Raw genomic sequence first — 7,981 nt, 5'->3', positions numbered from 1 at the left:
GGCTCCTCCATCCTAGAACTAGAGGTCCTGTAACCGTTTTTAAAGAACTCTTAGACATTCAGTTTGGTCAGAATGTTAGTGTGACTTTGTCAAAGGAATCCTCTGTGTGTGTGTGTGTGTGTGTGTGTGTGTGTGTGTGTGCGTGCACATGCACATGTGTGGTGTGTTCACAAAGAGAAATTTAAATGATGGAAACTTTTTTCTTCCAATGCTCATTATTGTATTTTGCCTTCCTTACTCACATACAACACACACACGTTGTTGTTGACCTATCATGCAATTTTCCTTGCACTTTTCTTTTACCCCAACTCTAAGCTCATTCCAAATCTTGCCCTGTGATTCCTTGCCTTGGGTTGGATTTAAAGAGTCAAGAGTATTAACTCAAGTCACCAAGTAGTCTCAGGTAGCTACCTGTTATTTTCCATCTGTTTGATCATGTTGTCTGGTATTGTCACTTGTCTTAGTGGCCTTGTAGGGAATTTCAGCTCAGAACTCTGGACTTGATCATTCATCTTTGCATCTATAGTGCCTGGGCTCAGTACCTGAGACTTCACAGGTTCTCAGTGACTATTTGTTGAATAAAGGGCCCATGTAAGCACGTCATCCATTCATCCCTGTCCCTGTTTGGAAACCTTTCTTTGCACCTTCTCATTTGCAGTTTAATTCATTTGAAAGTGAAAGGTATGGCCTGCCTCATGTGGGATTGTCCCACGGTGCAACATGAGGTAGTTCAGTATTTCAGTTACCTATTTCTGTGTAATGAACTATCTCAAAACTTAGTGGCTTAAAACAACAATGATTTTGCAATTTGAGTAGGACTTGGTGGAGACAGTTTATCTGTGTTCCACGTGCCATCAGCCGGGGTGTTGACTCATTCTGGAGGATATACTCCCGAGATGGACCACTCACTTAACTAACTAGTAGGTGCTGAGTGTTTACTAAGGAGCTCAACTGAAACTGTTGACCAGGGTCCTGATTATTCTCCATATGAGCCTCTCCATGTGGTTGCTTGGGCTTCTCACAACCTAATGGCTGGATCTCTGCTAGTCTGTACTAATCCATGGCTTGGAAGATTCATAATATTTCTTTCTTTGCATTCTGTTGGGCAGATCAGTCTTAGACCCAGCAAAGAGTCAAAAGGAAGGGAGTGTAAGCTCCACCTCTTTATGGGAGTAGCAGCTTGTATGTAGAGGGAGGAGCTGAATTATTTGGGGCTATCTTTGGAGAATAACTCTGCCTTCATCTTTATGTGTAGAATGTCAAATGGACAACAATAATACATATGTGATTCCTGGCACACAGGGAGTAGTGAATGCATTTTAGCTACTTTCAGCTAATTTTTCTTGCTATGACAATGGGAGAATTGCAACAAAACATCAAGTTAGAGAACAACATACCTTTTCCTCCATAGTGGAAGTGACGACATTTTCTTATAAAATCCAGTTAGACAATTTTAATATTTCCTTTGATAGCTTCAATTAATGCGTCCTCTTTAATTTCCTTCTTCTTAACTACTAGAGATTTGAAAAAGAGAGAGAGACGGCAAATTGTTAGCTACCAAGTGAAAGGAATAACCCACTGTTTTGTTGTCTAATCACTTTTGGTGTCTTTGTTGGGATCCTTTCTCTTTTTATACTCACTTGTGGGTATTTTGTTCTTGATATCACTTTTCAGTTCCTCCACATTGCACTTTGAAAAAGCAGCCCTCTCAAGAGATATAATGAAGGAATATTGGAATGGCATGCCCTGGGAAGCTGCTCTTGGTCCTCTCTTTGGAAGCACTCAAGTGCAGAGTTAATCCTTTAGGAAAGTCACAGATCAGCAGAGGTCATAAGTCAGATAAAATCCAGGGTATAACCAGATCACTCCCAAGTCAGGTAATCTACATTTAAGCAAGTCCAACAAAGTAATTTCTTATTACTACAGGTAGAGATTGATGCAGTGTGCTACTAAAATTATATAAATTCATTGTTTTTAATAGTTGAAATGTTAAGTTGAAATGTTAGCCAGATCAAAGTACATGGTATCTTTGTAGTTATCTTGATTTTATATTAAAAAAAAGCTACCAATTTTGTGCTAGGTTCTGATAGCAGTTCTGACTGCTAATCTCTTATTTTATTTTGATTTCTGTGTCCATACCTATGATTTTTCCATGTGATTAAGACCACAAGTTATTCCTTCTACAGCTGATTTTTCCTTATGTGATTATTCATCTCTTTCTTTTAACAGCCACGTGTTATTAATGATCATTTAACGTGCAGTAATAAACTCTGTATCATTTAGTCCTTCCGGAATTTTCTGATCCTTGATTACAGTGTAATGTATTGCGTGATTAATTGCTCATCATTGCTGTTTTCAGCTTCTGCATGCACTAGTAAGGTTATTTCTTCACTTTCTGGCTTTACTATCCCTCAAAGATTCTCATTTTCAACAACCTTATAGTTGTCTTCAACTTTTCTCACTTCCTTTTTGTATTCTCTGATAGCACAGAGCATATACTTAATCCTTGCAAATGGGTGTCATTCAGTTTTGATTCAGTCTAGCACAGTGGTTCTTAGATTTTTGTGTGCTTTAGAAGCACCTACAGGACTTGTTAAAATGTAGATTGCTGGGTCCCACTTCCAGAGTAGGTCTAGTATGGCAGAGAATTTGTTTTCCTTTTTTTCAAAGATTTTATTTATTTATTCATGAGAGACACACAGAGAGGCAGACACATAGGCAGAGGGAGAAGCAGGCTCCTTGTCAGGAGCCTGATGCGGGACTCCATCCCAGGACCCTGGGATCATGACCTGAGTGGAAGGCAAATGCTCAACCACTGAGCCACCCAAGTGCCCCAAGAATTTGTTTTTCTAACAAGTTCCCAGGGGTGCCCATGCTTCCTGTCTGGAACCAAACTTTGAGAACCACTGCGGTAGCAGGTTAGTATGGTGGTTAAGAGCCTAGGCTCTGGGTCAGGCTGATATGGGTTCAAACCATAGCTCTGCCACTTAACTTTCCCAACCATGTGACCTTGAGAAAGTTAAAGTTTTATACCTTAAACTTCAGTTTCTACATTAGTAAAATCAGAAGAGGACCAACATTCTAGACTCCTTGTAAAGATGAGATGAGATAATCCACATAACTCACTTAGTACGGTAGCAAGATGTCAGTGCTCAATAAATGTTAGTATTGGTATTTTTTTTACAAGTGTGAGGAATTAATGTTCAAGCTTAATTACCAAAATTAAGAAAATGTGCCTCTTTTTGCAAATTGGCCATTTTTCTTTGGCTCTTGATTTTCTATGCTGCTGAGTTGGAAATGCTTTTTTTTTTTTTTTTTTTAAGATTGGCCATGTGGACAGAAAGATGCAGTAGAGAGATCATGAGATTTGGAACCAGGAAAATGCCTGGGTTCTAGTCTAGACTCTGCTATTCCTGGCATTGTGACTCACAGCAATTTTCTTCATCTCTCTGATCCAAGTTTCCTGTAAATATCTTCTAAAGTGGTGACATAAATGGTAAGGATTGTTATATGGATCGAGTGAGCTAGATCATTTGGTAGATGTTTTTACTTTAATGTTCCATACAAGTAGTTATTATTGTTATTTTTATTGAGAATAAGGGTCTAGGGCAGTATTTTATTGCACTTATTCATTATCATTGTGGAAAGTCATGCTTCTATGGAGTGACAATTATGGAAGAAACTTTTCCATTAGTATTATTTTGAGATGTTAGTGACTCTAACTAGGAATTACTGTATGTGTGAATGTGTTATTTTCTATTAGTGATCTAGTTAGATCTCTCTCTTATTGACTGAAATGCTGGCTCATCTTTCAGACTTTTTACCTAGCGGGAATTAACATCCGAATGACCATATTTTAAAATGATACCGAGGGAAAGAGAAACAATTATGTTATACCTGATAATAATGGGCACAAAAGCACACTTAAAACTTTGTTCTCATGGTGTGAATTGCTGAATTTTCATAATAGATTTTATTTTTTTAAAGATTTTATTTATTTATTCATGAGAGATACACACACACACACACACACACACACACACACAGGCAGAGACACAGGCCGAGGGAGAAGCAGGCTCCATGCAGGGAGCCTGATGTGGGACTCGATCCCAGGTCTCCAGGAGCAGACCCTGGGCTGAAGGTGGCGCTAAACCGCTGAGCCACTCGGGCTGCCCCTGATAATAGATTTTAGACAAAAATTAGAGACCTCTTTTCAGTTGATACTACAGGATTCTCTCTGAAGAGGAAAGAATTTCTATTTAATCAAAAATTTTAAATGTTTGAAGATGCCAAAACAAACCACTCGTGTTTTATACTTTCCATGTATTTTTCTCTTGAAGAAAGCAGAATGACACACACACACACAAATCACTACATATGTCCCAAAGAAGGCCAAGTCAGAGGGTGAGGAAGCTAAAGGCAGAGGGATTTTTTCTGGCTGGGGGATCAGCACCCTCCCGTTATTTTCAGGCTACATGCTGATCCACATTAAGCTGGTATGTCTGAGTATCATAAGGAGCCTGAAAAGGACTTTGTGAGCCCAATTTATTGACCTTCACAAAGGATTATATTTAAACCATCTCAGACAGATGAGAATCTATCCTCCATCGGGTGAAGAAATCCTTCCCTTGAAGGAGATTCTGTAACCTTCCTGATTAACTCATTTCGGTATTTACTATCCTTTGCTTGCTGCAGAGAAACCTATTTCAACTGCCATAGGAACATTAGGATTTGTCTGCTCTGGACTTGCTGAACACAAACTGACATCTTTATGTAGCTGAGCATCATCATATCTCCAGGGCCCCCATGTCACTGCTTGATTACACAATTAAACAATTCTGGGAGTCAAGATGTAGTTATAGGTAAGAGCACCAAGAGTCAGGCAATTCTGGATTAGAGTCTTGGCTCTTTCACTTTCTTATTTCTATGATCTTGGGCAAAGGTACTTAAAATTTCTGAGCCTCAATTTTTTTACCTATATGGTGAAGGTAATAAACAGCTCTTAGGGGTATTGTGAAACTGAAATTAGAAAGACGAATGTTTTAGGTCAAGCTACATGAAATCATCAATATATGACCATTTAGACCAATAAAATAGCAATTTTACGTGGTTCATACTAATAAATGGCTTAGCAAAGTACCTGAATTCTATCAAAGATTTCACATTAATAACAATTTTTAGAAACAGAAGAAAAAACTTTAACAATGTATTATCATTAGCATAGTATATATAATGTTAATATAGTATATATGTGACATAATACATATAATAACATTACTAGTATTAGTATATTATCATTGTTACTGTCCTGGTGTACAGCATCTAGTCGAGGTGCTGGAGGATATTCCTGTAAACAAACATTTATGAAATGATGAGAACACTGATTTATGGAGCTGTTGGATGCCACAAAACTGTGAAAGACAGCATCTAGGTTGGCCTGCAGAGGTTAGGGAAGGTACCTGAAAGGCGGCAGCATTTGAACTGGGTTTTCTAGCATCAGTTGGAGATTTTTGGATAGACAAACTGATGGAGGAATATCGAGCAGAGGAAAGAGCATGAGCCTAACCCATGGGACATTTGGTGACCTGCAGTGATTCTATGCAGGGAGAACAGAAACTAGGACTTGGAACTGAGAGTAGAGAGGAGAAGGAAATACCTTGAAAGAACAGTAAATTTTATTGGGGATGTGTTTTCACTGGTTTTTGCCAGTTTGGAAGATTCCTCTGGAGGTTTTGTAGAGCATGACTGGCCTGGAGCAAACGTGGACACTGAAATGTGAAAGGAGGCTCCTGCAGTGGTTCAGCTAAGAACTAATGGCAGCTGAACCCAGGACAGTCAGTAGCAGTGTGCTTAGAGAGCAGTGGATACAAATGGTATATTCATGTTTTAAAGGTCCTAGTGATGGATGTGTTCAGGCAAGAGAGTGACATGGAAGTGGACTCGTGGGTGTGTGGCTTGAGCCCTAGTGGGTGATCACGCTGTTCCCTGAGGTAAAGGAAATCAGAGCAGGAGGAGGAAAGCTGGGGCATGGAAACGGTGGGAGAGAACTGAGGAAATAACAAGTTGGGTCTGGGCATCCTTGCTATGGTCTAAGTGTTTATGTCTCCCCAAAATTCATATGCTGAAGCTCTGGTCTCCATGTGATGGTATTTGGAGGTGGGGCTTTGGAGGAGGGAATTAAATGTAGATAAGCCCATGAGTGTAGAGCCCTCATGATGAAATTGTACCCTTAAAAGGAAGAGGACCCCAGAGCTGCCTCTCTGCCATGTGAGGACATAGCAAGAAGGTAGTGTCTGCCAGAGGACCTCCACCAGTCTCCAGAACCATAAGAAATGTGTTTGTTTGGAGCTAGGTACTGCAACATTTACAGAATGGTCAACACAACTTCTGTACTTCTTCTGTTATGGAGAAATAAGTACTTAGCTTTTCTGACTACCAAGATAAGATGTGGGAACCATCTCTGCTTTTCTGGGTGAGAGCGGTGATGGCTGTTGTCAAATGGTTTAAGGTATCTTGTAATGACTTTGTAAAATTTTGATTTAGAATCTATCCCCATTCCCTCCTTTGGAAGAATCTCCTAAGTGAGGATTATTAAGAGCCGAAGGGACATGAGCAGATCTGGGACAGTTAGCCATGGAAGACTTCCTCATTCCTAGAATTCATGTTGGTCAGTAATATTGGTTCTGAAAATAGCTTAGAGCTAAAAATGCATTTCAGAGAGAGAAAAGAATTACAGATCTATCAAGAAGGGAAAACAGGAGAAAAGGAAGATGCCATGTGTTTCTTGAGCTTTGTAATGTCATCAGCTAATATAAATCATGGATGAATGTGGGAATAGGAGAAAGAAGCATGGCTGCTAGAGTCTTTTCAAAGAACAATCTCCCTGAGTCATAGTGACTGATTACTATGTGTAATGAAAGATAGGAATGTCAGTGATGATGGAGTTTTCAAGCCTGCCTAAGTGGGGAAATGTTGGTGTTATTGATGGAGGAGAGGAATTTAGCATGCTGAGCCCAGTGTGCGTGTAAGGAAAAGGATGAGCTCAGTTTGGCAAGTGTTCGTTTGAGGGAAGGAAATGGAACAGCCAAGCAGGAACATTCAGCAGGAATCAAAGACAACACAGCAGGAATGGAGTGGGAGACCAAGGTGGAAGGTATAGATCTGGGTGTCACTTGTGCAGATATGATCCAAGAAGCAGACAGAACATTTGTAGCAGAAGAAAGAACTCAGCACCCAGGCTGAATTTTCAGAAATGCTCAAGATTCAGAGTTGGGGGACAGGAGGGAGGAGAAAAGCCTGGGGTGGAGAAGAGATCGATCCAGAAGGAGGTAGAATGACTTGCCTTCGAAGTGGGTAGAGGCCATTTCAAGGTTTCAAGACAGGTGATCAATGTATCCTTGAGCTTCATTTTAAGAAATATGTCAGTAAAAGAGGAGCAATAAGATGGTAGTTAGAGCCGACACCAAAGTCATACTGAGATTATCTTTCAAGGTGAAGAAGAAACACACACATTGGGTTGGAAGTCTATGTAGAGAGAGTCTGAAGATGCCACAGAGAGGGAGTAAATATAGCGACTATCTTTCAGATGGGATCTAGCTTTAGTGAAAAAAGGACACCAGTTCCTTTGAGCTAGAAAGAAGGAAAAGGGGTAAAAATGAAGGTTGAAGTTTTTGTTTTTGTTTTTTTTAAGATTTTATTTATTTATTCATGAGAGACACAGAGACAGAGAGAGAGAAAGAGAGAGAGAGGCAGAGACACAGGCAGAGGGAGAAGCAGGCTCCATGCAGGGAGCCCGATTTGGGACTCGATCCCGGGTCTCTAGGATCACACCCTGGGCTACAGGCGGCGCTAAACTGCTGAGCCACCCGGGCTGCCCCGAAGTTTTTTTTATTTTATTATTTTATTATTTTATTTATTTTTTTTCTGAAGTTTTTTTTTTAAAAATGAAAGCATCTGATTCTTGATTTCAGCTAAGGTCATG

This window comes from Canis lupus, chromosome 10 (assembly GCF_048164855.1).
Source record: "Canis lupus baileyi chromosome 10, mCanLup2.hap1, whole genome shotgun sequence".
In the NCBI taxonomy this organism is placed as follows: Eukaryota; Metazoa; Chordata; class Mammalia; order Carnivora; family Canidae; genus Canis; species Canis lupus.
Note: the sequence above shows the minus strand (reverse complement) of the source record.